This window comes from Haliotis rufescens, unplaced genomic scaffold (assembly GCF_023055435.1).
Source record: "Haliotis rufescens isolate VD_foot unplaced genomic scaffold, xgHalRufe1.0.p SCAF_1, whole genome shotgun sequence".
Taxonomy (NCBI): domain Eukaryota; kingdom Metazoa; phylum Mollusca; class Gastropoda; order Lepetellida; family Haliotidae; genus Haliotis; species Haliotis rufescens.
This window is the reverse complement of record NW_025963779.1, coordinates 64,770,892-64,791,797: the sequence shown is the minus strand read 5'-3', so window position 1 is coordinate 64,791,797 and position 20,906 is coordinate 64,770,892. Positions and strand designations below refer to the sequence as shown.

The 20,906-nt window shown below is 41.2% G+C and overlaps 1 long non-coding RNA gene across 1 annotated transcript in view; it reads right to left on the bottom strand.

The window, feature by feature from the left end:
• Positions 1-4,434: 4,434 nt before the first annotated feature.
• LOC125382029 overlaps positions 4,435-20,906 on the bottom strand; it is a 69,316-nt gene continuing 52,844 nt past the window's right edge. Inside the window, exon 2 of the long non-coding RNA XR_007222165.1 lies at positions 4,435-4,845. This is a non-coding gene — a long non-coding RNA (uncharacterized LOC125382029). The remainder of the gene's footprint in view (positions 4,846-20,906) is intronic.

Here is a 20,906-nt window from a genome sequence, read left to right as displayed (position 1 = left end):
GCAGCGAGAACTTAGATCTGATTTTAATGAGATCGAATTGTCCCCAGCAACATATGATGGCCGTAATAGGCGTGCTTGTCGTGGTTCCCCAAAAGTGTGGATATCAATTTTTTAAAATATCAATTATTGTATTGTATGTTAAAGGGCTAGATTATTTACTTCGTGGATTATTGCAGCATTTAACAACAACAAACAAACAAAAGATGATGGAAGACGTCCCAACCCCGGTTGTCTCTTTGAATCAATCGTGGAGGATAAGTTAAGGGTATCTTGTCATCGGTATCACAAATAATGGGGATTTGAAGAGTGTTGTACTATTTTAGCGTCCAGCTTCAGATAGGAAACATAGCTTCTTGATATCATCAGCAGTCATCAGGAGTGAGTGAGTGAGTTAAAATATTACATCGCATCGGCAAAATTGCAGCCGTAATGCGACGAAAGCAAGTTAATTATTATTAAATACCTGTCGACAAAGGACAGTGTATTCATTTTGAAAGTGGACGAGGCGCCCATTTTCACTAATAGAATTCTAAAGATGAACATAGGGACACGTTCCACAAAGCGACCTTAGCGTTAAGTTAGTGTTAACGAATGGGAATGACGATTGTCTTAACGCTTAGAATGCTTTGTGAAGAAAGCTCACAGGTCGTTCATATTCAAAATGTGTATTTAGGCTACTACTTGCCATTTATGAACGCTTGGGTATTTTATTTGAAATTCACTGACTCCTCTATGAACGTTGTCATCACTAAACATTTCAGTCAACTGTTTGTTTTCCATTTTTAATTTGATATATTGTTCATGATACGAAAATAATCGCGTGAGCATTGTATCAAAGGATCACTGAATTACATTGTCGTTAATACCACGGCGCAACCTTATGACATTACTAAGATTAGTTAATTTAGATAAATCAAACTTTACTTAAATACATATCTTCTTTTTCACTGTACATCAGTTCATTTTCCAGCTTTTATATATAGATAAAAGACTTTGAATATAACAACATATTGAGAGAATAAACTGGCTATACTTTTTAAAACCTATCCAATTTCAAAAGGTGTAATTGCTTCTTATCATTGGTTGTTTCAATATTTGAAATATATACTTATAAATGTCAACGGATGATTGAAAAGAGTGCTCCTCGTTTAATCCGTGGTTGTTGTTTTTTTGTTTACATAAATTAAAATTAATGCCACTCTGAGATGTTCGTCAGAGAGAATACCAAAGGTAACGTATTCATGCCCGACATCACACTGAAGACTGTAGCTCACAGAGTTTTTTTGCTTCTGCTACTAAGTTACATGTAATAAATTGAGATCTGCTTGGATACTCAATAGACCTACATGTACGTGCATTCGCGTGTATTGACATGTGGGTATTCTGGAACATGTTGGTCCACACAAGCTATATGTGCTTCAACGGCTATATGATCAAGCTTTATGATAATTCAGGATCTGACAGCTATCATTATACACTAATGTCCAAAAGAAACGAAAGGTTATGGAAGAAAAGCGAAACCATATAGAAAAGTCATATTGGTATATTTCATTAGAGCAATCTTTTAACATCATGTGTACAAAAATTCATTACAATCAAACTTTAACATGCAGACGAAAAGACCCATAAAGACGCGTGGGGTCAACAATGAAAGTCATATTCATAACACATGACGAGGCACGTGTACAAAATGTCAGGATACTCATCATAATGTCATATTGATATCGGGTATGTCCACCTTGAGCATTAATGCACATCAGAACATATCGACGGGCCGATGACGTCAAACGTCGGACGACGTTGGGGGAATGCGTTGCCATTGCCATTTGACGGAGCCACTTGAAAATGATTCCACGGGCCTGTTTCTCTCAACAACACTCCTCGGTAGGGTCGATGTGCTCTGATACCATGGGCTCGTAATCTACTGTACACGGTTTGTCGACTGATTATGTGTTACAGTGCCGTCGCAGCCGTTAACGTCGCCGTGACGAAGCGGTTTCGGAGGTAAATTTTCCGGATGTAGCGGTCTTGAATGGGCGTGGTGCCCCGTGATCGTCCGCTTCCCGTCCTGTCTGACGTAACCTTTGCATTAATATGGAAACGGTTAACACGGGCGCATCCAAACGTTCTTGCAATGACGGCGTGCGTCGCTCCCTGTTGGGCCATTCCAACGACTCTCTTCCTCTCTGTCGCGGTTATACGTGTCATTTCTTTGGTGTGCTTTTTGGTGATGTGTTCCTTACATGTCGGGTCAGCAGTTTTATACTGTAGATATACACGTACATTTCTTGCTACGGCACCTGACATCGTTTTCGCTAAGTGCACATCTTTTTTGCACAAATTGTCAAATTTTCCCGCTTTTTCCCACCGATTACATTTTGATTGGTACGTGGGATATGTTTGAGTATGTTTTCATATAAAATAAATCACTTATATATTTTTTTTTTAAATTGTTGATTTCTTTTGGACATGTGTTTACATGCAGATGTATCCATATGCATCCACATTCGGTAGCTCCACAGCCTGGTTCTGTGCAATAAAGAAGAAAAATGATGAAACTATCCATACGGGCAGCAATTCATCAAGTGTTACACTGAGGAAACGTTTCGTTCAGTCTGTCAGGTCTTGCCAGAGATGGGGTGGGTGTCGTTGACGGCGTGATTCACGTACCTTTGAAAGTGGCAAATAATTATACAATCGAGAGAAAATCGTCTGGTGAGACAGGAAAATCAATCAAACTGGAATGCAGCAGTCAGACTTGGCGACCAGTAAAAACAAATTGGCCTATACAATGTACAACTCAGATTGCGATTTAATGCTCTCCCCATCTCTAACACTCGCAACGAATATCTGCCAAATTGTTGATGTGGCGAAAACTAAAGGGCACGTAGTTGTTGACTAACGGGAGTGCATTCGTTTTGGTTGTTCTGGTAGAACCCGTAGAATGTAGGTCAATGTACGAGGCATTCTCCAACATCTTACTTTCATGATTTATCTATACATGCGCTTTACTCGTCGCAGTTTGTGATCAGTCCAATTACAATGTACGCTGAAAAGAAATTGAATAAAGGAAACGGCCACGACTCCAAAGAATGCAACTCTTAATAGTGCAGTTATAAATACAAAGGAAACTGATGATCTAGACCGTCATTATACAACGTTCTAACCATTTCACCTTTCCAGGAAAAGTATCTGGCTCAGCTAAAAGTGGGAACGTAATGTAGCTCTCAAGGTAAAAACAAGATCACATCAGAAGCACATATTTGGTCTCCTCTTGATTAAAAAGCACACATAAAAATTTAATAATAAAACTATTGCCATAAAATATTGTCGTATTTTGGGAAAAAGCAATATTTGTGTTATCTTTCACATCGATTGCTCACTAAAATAAAATTATCCGTGTCATTTTCCCGATATGTGACCTTCCAGACGTTATGTAAAATTAATGTTTTTGTCAAATACGAAATTCAATACCTCACGGGTAATCATTTGGATATCTATGCCAAAGGAAAAGAAATCATTCCTCAGGCAATATACCATGGAAAGAAGAGGAGGATTTCAAAGAGTAATAGAAGTTGTGAAGGTGAGTTTCTCTTTGAGTCTGATATAGACTACATATTGTGAAATGTAGCAAGGACCGGCGATCCTCTTGGTCTGTAAATAACGGTTGAGGCATCACCTTATGGTTTCCTCCCATATTAAGCTGAAACGTCGTGATTTAATTTAAATACCGAGTGCTCAAAGCGGGGTTAATTTCAACTCACTCACAGAGTGAGAGTGGGTACAAACAAACACACTACAAACTTAAAAGTGACGACTCTGTTCCATTTCCAGTTCACACTGCTTGTAAGGAATCGGTCTGACAAAACTAAATGCAGTGGCTGGGTCGATCAACTGTGGATGAACTAAATGTCAGCCTGTGGGATCGTTACATGACTTCTCTATTGTGACCACAGTGCGTGAAATTGTCAGCATGTCAGGCCAACACGTGTTCTCACGTCTACATATGGATAGATTAGCCAAAGAGAATAAATATAATGTACATGGTAGCAACCAATGATGAATGGGCCGAAGTAGATTGGATCTTACTGACTGACTGTGTGGTGAGTCCAAATGACGTTCAGGATTATTGTACTTATACAGCGAGATGCATGCACGTAGATGTGCGTTATAAATTATTATTACCCATATGGGCTCAAATATGCAGTGTAATAACTTTTTGATATTTGCACAGTGTGCAATTAGTGATTCTCGAAGCTGATTGGTCAGTGGAACAAAGATCAATTTTCATTGGACAACGGAACTATTTTTTTCTCATCCCATTCATTCACAAATCCACGCCTTTCCCTTCAGATGTTTTACGTGCTACAATCTCACTGATTCGAGATTTTTAAGACAAGACACATAGTTTCATATCAACAACATGATTTCACATTATCATTTTTTTTCATTTATTTCACATGATTTTCATTTTACAGTAAAAACCAAAACTACGTCCCCGTTCGTAAACAACCATGGCTGGCCATTTGAGACCTGTCAAAGTAAATGACCTCGTTAAAGCGGACGGAGATCTGACTGACATGAAAAGTTATTCGTATAATTCAACCTCTGAACACATTTCATGTCTTTGTTGTCAAAACTGCATATGGTCAGATTGAAGTTCAAAGATTTAGATTGTGATGTTGCCAGGAACTGTTTCTAGGGCGCCAAGATCATCACCACCAAGTCCTGGTTTGCGTCAGTGTTAGAGGGCTTGCCGTGTGATGAAATTTTCGACCACCCGAATCCAAAAACCGGACTTTGTATAGACAGGTTTGCCTTTGTGAACGATGATGACATCGATAACTGCCAATGAAAATGAAAACACAATGAAAAAGACTAAACTTGACAAGTTGACATGAACTTTGTTCACAAATGTATAAAGGTAAGAAAAGCACGAAAAATAAGACTACTCACACTTTCAACGATGGCATGAGAATAAAAACAAATTCATTTTGCAACGACATTTAGACTTTCCGAAAGACATCATAAAGATACACTATTTCGTACAATTTTGTAACGTTGTGTGAAGAAATAAGGACGTGACACTTTTTTATACAATGGATACGTTTTTCGTAACCGCGACGTCTGCAAAGTACGGCGCTGAGCGGTATGCAGGCTGACTGACGTCCGCTGACCGTATGACTATGAGGGTTAATGACACAGGAAAGGTGCAACTAAACATTATTATTTGCAAATTTATCATTTCGGCATGCACATCAGACAGTTCAGGATTCGAACTGTCTACTTTGAAGGAGATCAAGGGTAGCATAGAGTGTTACCTTAGCGACATGATTACCAGCATCTGGTTGCAAAATCGATGCACTTTGCTGAACTCGGAGGTTTTGAAATCAAAACAAAAATAATTAAAAATACAAGGAAAGGAAAACATGTGCATCTGCCACCATTCGTTGTTCACCACGATTACAGCCTATGTAGGAGGTACATGTACGATATGCCACCATTCGTTGTTCACCACGATTACAGCCTATGTAGGGGTACGATCAGCCAGCATTCGTTCTTCACAACGATTACAGCCTATGTAGGAGGTACGATCTGCCACCATTCGTTGTTCACCACGATTACAGCCTATGTAGGGGTACGATCAGCCAGCATTCGTTCTTCACAACGATTACAGCCTATGTAGAAGGTACGATCTGTCACCATTCGTTGTTCACCACGATTACAGCCTATGTAGGAGGTACGATCTGCCACCATTCGTTGTTCACCCCGATTACAGCCTATGTAGGAGGTACGATCTGCCACCATTCGTTGTTCACCACGATTACAGCCTATGTAGGAGGTACGATCTGCCACCATTCCTTGTTCACCATGATTACAACCAATGTAGGGGTACGATCAGCCACCATTCGTTGTTCACCCCGATTACAGCCTATGTAGAAGGTACGATCTGCCACCATTCGTTGTTCACCCCGATTACAGCCTATGTAGAAGGTACAATCTGCCACCATTTGTTGTTCACCCCGATTACAGCCTATGTAGAAGGTACGATCTGCCACCATTCTTTGTTCACCCCGATTACAGCCTATGTAGGAGGTACATGTACGATATGCCACCATTCGTTGTTCACCCCGATTACAGCCTATGTAGGAGGTACGATCTGCCACCATTTGTTATTCACCCCGATTACAGCCTATGTAGAAGGTACGATCTGCCACCATTCGTTGTTCACCCCGATTACAGCCTATGTAGGAGGTACAATCTGCCACCATTCGTTGTTCAGCACGATTACAGCCTATGTAGGAGGTACGATCTGCCACCATTCGTTGTTCACCACGATTACAGCCTATGTAGGAGGTACGATCTGCCACCATTTGTTGTTCACCACGATTACAGCCTATGTAGGAGGTACGATCTGCCACCATTCCTTGTTCACCATGATTACAACCAATGTAGGGGTACGATCTGCCACCATTCGTTGTTCACCCCGATTACAGCCTATGTAGGAGGTACGATCTGCCACCATTCGTTGTTCACCACGATTACAGCCTATGTAGGAGGTACGATCTGCCACCATTTGTTGTTCACCACGATTACAGCCTATGTAGGAGGTACGATCTGCCACCATTCCTTGTTCACCATGATTACAACCAATGTAGGGGTACGATCTGCCACCATTCGTTGTTCACCAAGATTACAGTATTTGATTTTGCACCACCCTGGTAATGGGTATTAGAAAAATGTCATATTTCTACGACCTACGACCTACGACCTACGACCTACGACCTCCGACCTACGACCTCGCATCGGTTAACGAAATTATATCTGATGAAATACCCTATATATGGACTTCTACCATAATCATGTTCCGATGTTTGTTCGGTGGAACACTTGACTTGCCTTAAAATGTGTTTGTGTCACCAATGGAAAAAATACGCGCATTTTCCGCGAACACCTGGTATCATCATTAATTAACACTGATTCATGGACACATGACTATGATATTGTCGGAATCGTACAACGGATTTTTAGGATAACAAAAATACATGTGATCCAATTACCTGACTACCATAGGCTTCTCGAGTTTATGAGAGTGACATTTTATCACAATCAGGTGTCGCTCGTTAGATTTGTCGCGTGGAATTTTATAATCTTTCACAGTGTACGTTACAATCGTTAGCATAAAAAAGGTAGTTAGTTATGTTTGAACAGCAAGATACCTTCAGACGATTTTAAATCTCTGCTCAAATTCGATATATTGGTCCTTGGAACATTGTGTTTTCTTCGTTTTTTCTTCCTTTCTGGAACAATCTAATTTTATACTATCATCATTAGTACCAAATATCTTGAGTTCAGTTCGTAACTGTGTTCATATTACCTGATGAACAATAAAATATATCCTGTTAACGGTTCATGCAAGAGGGGGGCGGTCGGGTAGCCTAGTGGTTAAAGCGTTCGCTCGTCACGCCAAAGACCCGGGTTCGAATCCCGTACAATGTGTGGAGCCAATTTCTGGTGTCCCCCGCCGGGATATTGCTGGAATATTGCTAAAAGTGGCGTAAAACCAAACTCACTCACTGTAGGAGGGGAATAACCCCTGACGGCTATAATAGTTACTTGGAAATGAAAACAATAAAATTACGTTTAGTTTCTATCCCCCACCACGAAGTGAGTGGGGGCACATAGGAACGGAGTTCGTTCGTCCGGTTGTCAAAGGGGACAAATTTACTAAAAAACTCTATGTACATGTAAGTTAGAGAAATTTGTTTTACAGAGTTACGGCCCTAGCTCCGTGCTTCTCAACATAGTGCAAGGTGTGTGCAATGGGGACAGGTTTTCTCAGAAACTCCTGAAGTTATATGAATGAAAGTTTGCATGCTTATCTAAGAGATACTTGTCAAGACTGAGTTTGAAAATTTGTCCCGTCAATTATTGTTTCACAGAGTTATGTGCCCTTGCTCCGTGCTTTTCAACATAGTGCAGTGTGCGCAATGGGGACAGGTTGTCTCAGAAACTACTGAAGTCAGCTTATCTAAGACATACTTATCAAGACTGAGTTATTTTTCCCTAAGAAGGTACATTTTGTGTGTGATAATTTCACATTGAATCATTTTTTTCGGATGACCTAAAGCGGCCCAAGATCCTATCTCTTCCTAGGGCTTTATGGGACTCATTTTTATATTTGATATTCACTACTACATGAACAAAACAAACTTTATCAAAGTCTTAAAAACTGTCACTCGGTTAGGGTACTTCAGAAAGAACTCTACTTCTAATAATAACGTGTCCTCGGAAGAACGTTTGAACTTTTGGAGATAACAAATATTGGGAGTACCAAAGAAATATTGTTTCTCATCACCGACTGACCCTAAATGTCGGCGAAATAAACTATTTTTACGTGCAAAATTCGGTTGGGGTTCAGTAATGTAAAAATGTTTTCCATTCGGAGACCTCGGGCAATAGAAATGAAATCCAATTTATTGTTTTCCCAGAGGCTATCATTAGAGTCAGTGGCCAGAGTGGATTCTGCGAAGGCGATGGGGTGAAGTGAGGTAAAAAGAGGTTTAAAGCCGCGTCCAAGATTATTGCACTTGCGACAGACAAGGTAAAAACAAGTACCATCTTTTAACGTCTTAGGTATGACGAGGTCGGGGATCGAACCCCGGACCTTCCGCTTTCTACTAGAGTTCGTAGGCCATGAACTCTTGAATTGACCTTGCTGGTTTTGTGTCCTCGTACCCTGAGAGTTTGGAGGCTCCCACATCAAAACAAAGCATACACTTGAAGATTCACGCTTCACACTGCTCATTACTGTGTACTGTGAAATTAAGACCCACATGACTCTTGAGACGTCCTGTGCACGTCGTGTTGTGAGATACTCATTGATTGTATGCTTGTCATATCGCCTATGATGCCTGCATGAAAGACACCACCATCGATGAACACATTCTTGTTTGTTTTATTTTTGGGGTTTGGTTTGTTGTTTAACGCCGCACTCAGCAATATTCCAGCTATATGACGGCGGTCTGTAAATAATCGAGTTTGGACCAGATAATCCATTGATTGACATCATGAGCATCGGTCCACGCATTTGGGATACGATGACATGCATCAACCAAGTCAGCAAGCCTGACCACCCGATCCCGTTAGCCGCCTGTTACGACAAGCATAGTCACCTTTTACAGCAAGCATGTGTTGCTGAAGATCTATTCTACCCCGGAATCTTCATGTGGCTGAGGTATTGCCGCAGCGACGTTACATTTTAACGCACAAAATATAACTAATTTCCCTGGTGTCAGAGATACGAAGGTGAATATCCCAAAGGCATTGATATTTCTAATGTGACTCTTTCTTCTCATTTGCTATCTCAAGATCCAGAGGAATTGTTCCATCATTAACGCCCCGCGTGTGTTCATTTTAGTATGCATGTCGCTAGAAAAGGAATTATTACTTGAAACGTACACTAATAGAACTGTCACAGAGGTCTGTAGCCTAGGGTGCCCCATCATGTATTACATATCCCGTAACAACAGGCATTATCCTGACACTGTGTGTAATTACACCTGGAGACATATCGTGTGAAATCCATATCCAACACATATTGTAACAGTTATACTCTTTTTTCAAAGCCTTACAGAATAATGTTTGTTTGTTTGTTTGTTTGTTGTTTAACGCCACTCTCAGCAATATTCCAGCTATATGACGGCGGTCTGTAAATAATCGAGTCTGGACCAGACAACCCAGTAATTGACATCATGAGCATCGATCCACGCAATTGAGATACGATGACATGCATCAACCAAGTCAGCGAGCCTGTCCACCCGATCCCGTTAGCCGCTTCATACGACAAGCATTACCGCATTTTACGGTAAGCTTCAGATTTATGATACTGTCTGTTGTTTCGTCTTTCAACTTTAATAGGATAGGTGCAACGCAGAAGATGTATCCATTATCTAAGAAAATACCATACTCCTGAAAGAATTAGCAGCCAGACCAATGAGAGTGATATAATTATTGTGATTATGAAGTGCAGTTATTTTGGGGCTTGACGCACACCGCAGAGATACATGAGGTTAATAACACTACCTATTACATTACAGCCCGTTTGCCCACGATGAATTTCTCCATTTTTAAGAACATTAAAATATCGGGTCAAAACTAATATTGAAGATAAATGAATACCCGGTTTCCTTGAATTCATTATTGTTCAACAACAGACAATGAAGTTGTTTTCAAATGAAGCAAAACGTGCATTTTTGTGGTGGTCCTACTGGGAGGAAACATTGACGCACAAACCTCTGTGCGATTAGTCTTTATGTCATCTTTCACAGTCCGCAGTTTACCATGATTCAATGGCGAAGTGGAAGCAAATTATGCTCTGTGAGCGTCATGACATCTTTATGTATGGGGTACCATGATGTCAATTACAAGACCCATACTTATTTACCTGCTTTGATCAATTTGAGCGTTTTCTCTACCTTAAACATCGTAGCGAATTTGTGTAGTTTGAGAACAGACACTATCTATCGCCTCTAAAGCAGACGCCTTGCCTTCTTTCGAATTCGTTCCAAGATGCGATCATTGAACCCGTCCGAACCCTCAATTAATCTAACAGCCTCATGAAACGAATGCATTCTGACGGTTAAATACATTCTAACGCAAAGCACAGTGGCCTTTCGTTTCCATTTTCGCATTGATTTCGGCCATATTTATGCACACGGTCATTTCTTGGTACCCTCATAACAATCTGTTTCTGTCTTGTGCACCTCTCGAAGGCAGTATATTACATCAGTCCATATACTATATACGTTACTGATTAATCAAACACACGGAAACATTATATTACTATAGATTAAGCATAAAACGTTCCTTTTCTTGATTTTCAAATTAGTAAGCAGTGAGCTGTTGCGAATGTTCTGTGGGTCACAGTTTTGACCGTCTACCAGAGAAAAACCAAAGCGAAAGTCAAATTTGCTGCTTTTCTCATGCCAGACATAGGGCAACCTTACTTAATTTATGCAAGTGGGACGAGTGGCCCAGTCGCTATTCGAGTTGCGTCTCTTAGCCAATGCTTAATGGTTGGTTTGTTTGTGTTTAACGCCGCACTCAGCTAAATGACGGCGGTCTGTAAATAATCGAGTCTGGACCAGACAATCCAGTGATTAATATCATGAGCATTGATCCACGATCACTGGTTGTTTCTAAAATGTCAGTTTAAAGAATAATAATAACGCGACAAAACCCTTTCCATATCCAACAGATAAAGTACGATTCCGACTACATCATGAGCATGTGTTTCTAAATCACTATCAAATAGTTATGATCTAAGGTGTTCGCGAAAAGGTAAGCTTATCCTGGCCATCAACGGCACCCGTCAAAAACACAAGCAAAGGCAAGTCAATTGTTCACCTGAAAAAGCACGGGAACATATGGAACATATGCAACACAAGTGTTGATAAAATGCAGCACTTTCATAGTTCCGATAGTTTGCTCGCAGACACACACTCTCAGACTCCGAGTCGGCCAGTCCTTGTTTCATCTCCTTAGTGCCGAACGGTAGGCATGGCAACAAGAATTACCTCTCCGGGGACTTGATCACAGGGGTAGTCTGGCAAGGAATTGGGATTCTGAAAGCTTGTTTATATGTTTGTTTTGTTTGTTTGTTTGTTTAATGCCGCGCTCGGTAATATCCCAGCTATCGTCTCAGACAGGTACCATGAATAGGGTTGGGTTAGTTGGGTGACGCCGCTTTGATTAACAATATTAACCTTATTGTAATGTCCTGGGGACCATTTTCTAACATGGAATCCCGACCAGGTATAATATAGGAGCGAATCCTCGATCCTTATAAACCATAGACTAAAATACACACACGCACGCATACACGCACACACATACATAGACAGCGAACAGCTTGAATACAATACGGTTCTTTTCCGGAACGAATTGGACCCGTGAAGATTCCGGGGTAGAATAGGTCTTCAGCAACCTATGCTTGCCGTAAAAGGTGACTATGCTTGTCGTAAAAGGCGACTAACGGGATCGGGTGGTCAGGCACGCTGACTTGGTTGATGCACGTCATCAATCCCAATTGCGTGGATTGATGTTCATGATATCAATCACTGGATTGTCTGGTCCAGACTCGATTATTTACAGACCGCAGTCATATAGCTGGAATATTGCTGAGTGCAGCGTTAAACAACAAACCAACCAAACCAACGGAACGAATTGGCGAAAGCCGACAAAAATAATATTTTTGCGAAAGAATAATCACTTTTACGCCCTGTGGAATCTATTTCGGCCACATAATGGAGACTTGTTATCATCTGGCGTTGACGTTTTGAATCTACATGTAGGTGACCTCATAATAAACGGATCTTGACATTTATCTAAACAACAACGTATCGGATTTTGTACTTATATAAATTGCGTATGCTGATATATGATTTTCAAGCCATGGCCATAAAAGTAACATTAACATGAACCAGTTACAGATATCTGTATCATGGTCAGTCTTCTTTTACTGAGGAAACTAAACACTGTTTTCGCTGTTCCAGACACGACATAATGAAAGCCACATCATGCTGTTTAAAACGTTGCAGCAATTCCAAAGTTTGTAGTCATATTAGGGCCACAGTTTACAATTGGTCCGAAGAAACCTATGCTTGTCGTACAATGGGTCGGGTGGTCAGGTTCGGTGGCCTTGTTAATTGCATGTATATCATTTTACCCCGACGAATTCGATCGTTATATATAATCATTATGTCATTGGTTTCAATGGTCTTGTAAAGACTCCATTATATACTGTACTTGGGCGTTTTGTTTGCAAAGGGAAACACCATGCCTTTTATAAGCAGAGTGAAATACGCGCATGACGGCAAAGTTACATGTATATCGAGTTAGTGAGTTGGCGTTAACGCCACTTTTAACGGTATTTCAGTTATGTCATGGATTAGTATGTGTGTGTGGACCTTATGGTTAAAATCATTGACTTTTTAAGCCCGGGTTCGAATCCCTACATGGGTACAATGTTTGAAGACCATTTCTGTTAACCCCTGCTGTGATATTGCTGTAATATTGCTAAATATTAACGGTGTAAAAAGAATACTCAGTCATTCACAAGTGTCGGGAAGGCAGAGGTGACCCACGTCGTCGACACTTACATCTTGGTAAATAAATCCAAATGGACATATTCTGATCGACTCCCAGGGAGGAACATGTGGGATGTGACCCCGGAACCAACGGACACTCCCGTGCATAGCACGGTTATCTGCCAACATAGCCAGTTCGCTGCGGGTTCTATACCGTTACTGAAACTTTCATTTTACTTCAATACTTTATTAACATTGATATACAAGCCTTTTCGATGCTAAAAGTCCATACATAGAGATTGCATAAATGCAGTAAACTACGTTTACAACAAACTCAACGGGACCACTCATTGTAATTCGTTATAACCGTAGTTCGTTATAAGCATATGTACAACGTCTATACAGCAAATGGACGGGACCAAGATACAGTACGTTATATCCGTCAGTTCGTTATAAGCGTGATCGTTATAAACATAGTTTACTTTATTTATTTTGTATGTCCATTTGTGCCCATTGATGTCCTTGAAAAGGAGCAGAACCTAAATACGTTGGTTTGTTAAGTTTTTTTTCAGATATTATATAAAATAACATCAAAGCCGATTCGATTAAGTATCTAATCAAATTCTACTCGTCAGCACAGCACCTGTGACACAGGGCTGAGGGAAATATCACCTTGCGGCAAATAATAGAGCCAATGCCTCCCATTTTATAGTACTGTCCTTTGGAGTCTGCAATGTATGCCTTCTCCTAGGGGACTTTTATCTTTAAAGAATGCTTGGCAGTAAATTGTCTGTGCAAAGCTTCCAGTCTTGTCTGATGATGAGTTGACCATTGATTGGAGTGTCTCTAATTCATCATCGTGGTTGACCGCCTATAGCAATGTTCAACGGCGGGTTAATATTCCCAATTGAAACACCTGTCCTCAAGGTTATTACTGGACATGAGCATTACCATTAATCTTTCCCGACCAAACAGATTCTTTCGACGAATTAATACGGGACTGCGATCACTACGAGAAATGGGCTGCGGAAACATCGATGTGTTCAGGCTAAGTGTATTGGGACAATATATTCTGGTCTTGATACCGCGGATGGCACTGTGGACATACAAGTGACGTCAAACCACCAACGTTGTAGTAAAGTAGATTACCTCCCCTGATGCATGATAGTAAGATCAAAAGGAGCATTTGGCAAGAAAGAAATAATTATAATGTATTGCTGGTTAAGGCAATACTCATTTGACCAAAAACATCAAACTGAAGACGTGCGTGTCTTTTGTGGCATTTCTTGTTTGATATTGATATCTACGTATGTTCCACAACTGACCAAAGATTGAAATTAAAACCAAACACCTTTTGTAAATGAACAATGTAGGAATTTTGCAGTAAGGCAAATATTTTTGGGAAATGAACTTATTTGATGGCATTTCTTATTTGATCTTATTTGATCATGATATTGATATCTACCTTTTATGTTCGACAACTGACCAAAGATTGTAATACCAGTTTTTGTTAATGAACAATATAGAAATCCTGCCGTTGGTGAAATATTTTTTTGAAATGAACTTATTTGATAATAAAATTGCAGTTAATGATTCACAACGTGCGAGTCAAGTTTCTCTCTGATCACATATACAAACTTTCACTTCCTAATCTTGGATGGGGATGGTGGGGTGATGGGTGCACGGGTGGCCCATTCGGCTGAGGCGCCGCGATTCGCTGTGCAGAGTTGCGTCCCTTGGGCAAGCCAGAAACCTATGATTGTCGGTTCGAATCCCAATTCACCTCGATTATGTTTCTAGGTTTGTCAGCACCATACCCGTGCTCGTGGAATTCACCAAAGTAGTAAACGTCTGAGACATACATTAATTTCGGGCTTTCTCCCACATTAAGCTGTATCGCCGTGATACAACTGGATTGCTGTTAAAAGCGCCGTTAAACCCAACTCACTCATTCACTCATCTTGGATGTAGCTGACTACGGCAACGTGACTCCAGGTCGACATCGCAATTTGCAAAACGGAAACGTATGATGAAATTCTTAAAATGCTTGTGAGATGAAAGCTCGTACTCACCCTGATTATGATCCTTGATCTAATGCACAAATGATATTTAGTTGGTAATTACATAGTACTTAGCATGTGTCATTGATTAAATGATATGAGACAAGATTGAAAATGTACATATTACCAATATTGGTTTATCAACTTCGCAGAAACTGGATGCGTCGCTTCGCCACGATACAGCAAATATATGCATAAGTAACACGCAGCTGGCATTCAGACGCTGGTCCAACAGCCTGTACTATTCGTGAGTGAGCGAATATGGTTTTTCACCGAATTTAGCAATATTACAGCAATATAACGCCGGGGACATCAGCAATGGGCTTCACACATTGTACCCATATGGGGAAACCTATATTAATTGCTTTTCAAAACAATGTTGATAATAATGTGCCAACTATGTTTCCTTCAGCAACCTATGCTTTCTGTAAAAGGCGACTATGCTTGTCGTATCAAACAAACAAAACATATGTTTCAGTTCAGTTTATTTGGTTGGTTTGTTGTTTAACGCCGCACTCAAAAATATTCTAGCTATATGACGGCGGTCTGTAAATAATCGAGTCTGGACCAGACAATCCAGTGATTAATATCATGAGCATCAATCAACCAAGTCAGCTAGCCTGACCACCCGATCCCGTTTGTCGCCTCTTACGACAAGCATAGTCGCCTTTTACGGCAAGTATGGGTTGCTGAAGACCTATTCCACACCGGATCAAGTACAATTTAGAGATATTGGATTTCCAGTACAATTTAGAGATATTGGATTTCCTAATGAATTTATGAATTAAACTCCATCAGACGATAGGCCCTGCAGAGAGCCCTACATAATGTTGTGAAACATTTGAATCTTTCTTAGCCCTATCCCATACATTCAGCATTGAGGGTAATAATAAAGAAACGTCATCCCAAGTAAAATTGCGTGAAAAGTTGTCATTTAAATATTTGGGTAATTTTTGTCAAAGTTTCTAAAATTTAACATTACCATGTCCGGAAAAATGAAATTTGAGGATAAAAAAACAAAGCAGATGACAATAAAACCGATCGCCCAATCGCATCATGGCAACGGCCATGGTAACCCGATGCACGCGAGTTCCGTGCAAATTGAAATGCACATGTGTTGCCCCATTTCTTGCACTAAAAAATCTACCAAGATCGGATAACATTCATTCCTTATTGAATTGCTATCACATGCCAAGATTGACAAGAAATCAGCGACACCAAGCCCTTGGACGATTGCAAGCTTGACAAACCGCCCGGCAAGTAGCCAATGCATTTCAAGTCCACGTAAGGACCATATACAGGCTCCAGCAACGGTAAAAGACCACCAACACTACAGATGACCAACCACGCAGTGGAAGACCGAGGGTCACCGCCCGACGTCAGGATCGTCAGATTGTGCGACAGCATCTTCAAGATCGCTTTGTTACTGCTTTCGGAAGTTGCTCGACAGACCATGGGGACACACCAGCGGCACATTAGTGCTGACACCGTGCGTCGACGATTGACGAGCAGACACCTCCACTGTCACAAGCCACACCGACGACCCATTCTGACACCACGTCATCGCCGGGACCGTCTTCAGTGGGCAACACAGCATCAGCATTGGCGCCACTAGTGGAGAAGAGTCCTCTTCTCAGACGAGAGCCGTTACTGTATCTCAACAGCAGATGGCAGAGAGAGAGAGAGAGTCTGGCGACGCCGTGGAAAACGTTATTCGTATACTTGACTGTGTTTTTTGAGAGAGACTCGTGGGGTGGTCCGAGCATCATGGCGTGGGGTGGAATTGGTCTTGCACAGAGGGTCGGCCCTGTGGTCTTCCAGAACATCGGTCCTTGGAGAGGCAATGGTGTCACAGCAGCTCGGTACATTGATCAAGTCTTGAGACCATACGCCATACCTCATTTGGCACGACGCCGCAACCACGAGCTTCAGCATGATAACGCCCGTGCCCACAATGCGAGAGCAACAAGAGACTTCCTCCAGCGGAATGGCATCAGAACCATGCAGTGGCCTGCCCTCAGTCCCGATTTAAATCCCATTGAGCACCTGTGGGACGAGGTTCAAAGACGGCTGAATGACGTCCGACCAAGGCCGACAACTGCAGCTGAACTGCGTCAGGCTTTCCTCAGAGTGTGGGCGCAAGTGCCTATGGCCTTCATCAACCGCCTCATCCATTCCATGTATCGACGTTGCACGGCAGTCATCAATGCACATGACGGACACACGAGATACTGACATGTGATGCCATTTTCTCAGAGACTAGCGTTGTGTTTCACTTTAAGAACACTTGAAACTTTAATTTCAACCTTGTTCATCAGTTTTGCCAAGTTTCATCTTTTTAATATGTCTCAAAGTATGTTTTTAGTGTTTGGACAAATAAGGTTTCTCATATATCTATCCATGGTGACGTTTATTTTGCGGTTCAGTATATAAACTATGACCCCTTGTTTTTCTTTGTTCTGTTTCTCAAAAATGGGGTTTCAACCTTTTACCCCCAGGTGTTTTTTGTCTGATAACCATATGACGACAGCGTCAGACAACAAACACGGCGCCCGTAAAACACTCTCTTCGACTATAAACAACGAAATGCGTATGAGAGGAACGTTTTTGATTTGTGAACAATCTTATTAAAATCAGATGTAAGTTCTCGCTACAGATAAACAAAAATCGGATGACATCCCATTACGGGTCCCATGAGATCGACCTTTCTACCGACCAATCAGAACGTCGCTTTATATCAGATCAGGAAAGTGACAGTCGGAATGTGTTTACAATCATACAACCTCGAAAAGGTTAACACAGGTTATTCGAACGACATTTGTAGGCTGTACGAATGATTCCGTCAAAATCATCGTCTGTCTCTCGCTTCAATAGGAAAAATATGTGCAACGGAAGAAACTTTCGATAGCCGGTGGGAAGAACAGAAGTGCAATCTATAAGACATTGCATCGTGTTCTTCAGTCGCGAACTTTGTCAAAATATTTTAAATACGTAGTCTGCCAGTTTAAAACATGACCCGTAAAGCTCGAGAAAGCTGCTTTCAGATTGGCTCATGTCGACTTCTTGTTAGGCATTTCATTATTCGGTCAATGTTCGCGAAAGTTCGTTCAGGCGTGATTTATAAGTTTGTTTGTTTGTTTGTTTGTTCGTTGTTTAACACCGCACTCAGCAATATTCCAGCTATCATGCGGTCTGTATAAAATCGAGTCTGAGTGCGGCGTCAAACAACAAAACAACCAACATTTTCATGTGCGTCAAGACTGATGCTTATACGATTGCCATCACTTGTATACGATACAATGGGTTCAGTTCTCAGGTGCATGTGCTGCCATTAATGCATCGTCTGTGATCATCGCGTAGGATGTCCTCGCCTCGTTACACGCTGAAACTTGACTATCGTGATCGCCTCGTCCTACACAACGTCCGGTTCACCTTTTCAGGTAATCACGATCTGGACTAGCTTCAAATTATTTTTGTTCGAAACGCAATGACATAATGTCCTTTGGCGAACATTTGATCAATGACAGGTATCATTACAGAAGTGTACGACTATGTTTTATATATGAAAAATCGTTAATGGCACCATTAGAAAGATCAAATTTGTTGTTGAGATCACGGTCACCGCGCACTCACTCGTCATTATCACTGATTGTATCTTAAATGTCAGTAATGCCATAAAGTACTCTGACTATACTTTGATCAATGATAAGATACACAGCAGGTTTGTTACTGACTCTCTCGTCGCTATATCACTGGTTGCATCTATAAAGCTAGTATAAAGAATTGCGAATTTCAGTGTTGTCCGGAATAAATTTCCCCGATTAAATTATGATTCTGATGTGAAATGGGGTTTGACGTCGCGTCCAAAGATCGGGGTTTTCGCGAAGCATAAATGTGCGTCCAGTACACACAAATGTGGAGAATGGGCTGTTTTCAGTCGCCAGTCTGCGGCAAAACATCGACAGTGAATAGGCCTTGTAAACTGGTTGGTCTGAGAACGTTTTCGGCGGGGAATTTACTATTAGCCTTGAATCAAGCGCGTTGCAGTTTCGTTCGCATCTTGTGAGAGCGCTTCAGAGTGCTGTACATCGTAGTCAAGTCAAAACAACAGAGGGGGGGCTAAGGTGGCCCAGTCGTCTAAGGCGCCGCGATTCGCTGTACAGAGTTGCGTCCCATGAGCACGCCAGAAACCTATGACTGTTGGTTCGAATCCCGGTTCACCCCGATTTTGTTTCTAGATTTGTCAGCATCATACCCGTGCACGTGGGTTTCACCGAAGTGGTAAACGTCCGAGACCTGCATCACTTCGGGCTTTCCTCCCAAATTAAGTTGGCACGCCTTGATATAACAGGAATATTGTTTAAAGCGGCGTTAAACCCAAATCACTCACTCACTCACAACAGAAATACTTGACAGTTATATCAAACAGTTACTTACTGTGTATCTCATGGCTACGCGGGATCTTGCCTCTGATTTGTTTGCAGATTTCATGCATGTTCATATTGTAAATAGGGTCAAATGTGACAGTTATTACAAACGACCGCAAAATATCATGGAATGTTATAAATGCATAGAAACAGTTATAGAAAAAAATTGATTGACAAGATTCATGAAAGTTACTACATATGCATAATAACATGTGATTTAAGTGTTGAGAAGAAACTAGCCGTGTATGTGAAATATATTGATAGTGGAAAAGCATGTGTTTCAGTTTTAGGAAATGAACACATTACTGATTTGTACTGCTGCTTGAATTGATTAAGCCCTGATTGAATGTCTTACAGGGAAAGGGATCTGTGACAACAACAACATCCACATTGTCAAACTGTTTGGACTTGGAATAGATGGAGCAGCTATCACGACAGGCAGGCAAAACGGTGCCAAGTTTGAGCAGCGAAATGGACACCCCAGTCACCTCAACAAGTACATTGTACATTGTCTTGCACATCGGTTGAATTTGGCAGTTTCCCAGGCAGCTAAAAGTATTGAGTATTGCAGACAGTATCACGACAAAAATTGGTTCTCTCTATGACTCTTCAGTAAGATATGACAAGCTGAGAGAACTTCAGGGACTTCTACATGGAAAATCCACACCAATGACTGAGCCAACTTCTGTGTGATGGTTGCCAGTTGAATCATGTGGTAAAAAGGTGTTCGCAAGCTTTGATGCAATAGTGATGTTACTTGAGGGAGATAAAAATGCAAAGGCAGTTGGATAGAGCAAGTTTATAGGAGCCAGTCTGGTTTTCCTGCTCACTGTCCTACTGATTGGTGTTCTGAGTGTCATTGGAATGTTGAGTCTTACATTTCAGAAGGGTTCAGTCAACCTCTCCTACATAAGGCAGTCTGTTGACTCAACTAAGGATGCACTGAGTGGAATGACCCAGAGATCGCCTGAAGTTGATGAAGCACTAAATAGTCTTGGTAATGTTCTAACCCCAGGGACTGTTCAAACAAGGTACTGTGGTGTTGATAATAACCGACAATCAGCCACTTCGTGACAGATTGAATACAGTCAGGCAGACATATATCATCAGTCTACTTCATAAGCTCAATGACAGATTCCCAGAAGATGATCTTAACTTTCTGGATTGTTTCAACCCTACCCTGAATCCTAGAAGCTATTCCTGATAATTTTGGTCAGCAATGTGATTGTGGCTCAGATGCACTGAATATTTTGTGTGAATACTACAATGATGTGCTAGACACAATCAGAACAGTGGCTCACCTTTTGCATTTTAAACATTGTGCTAGA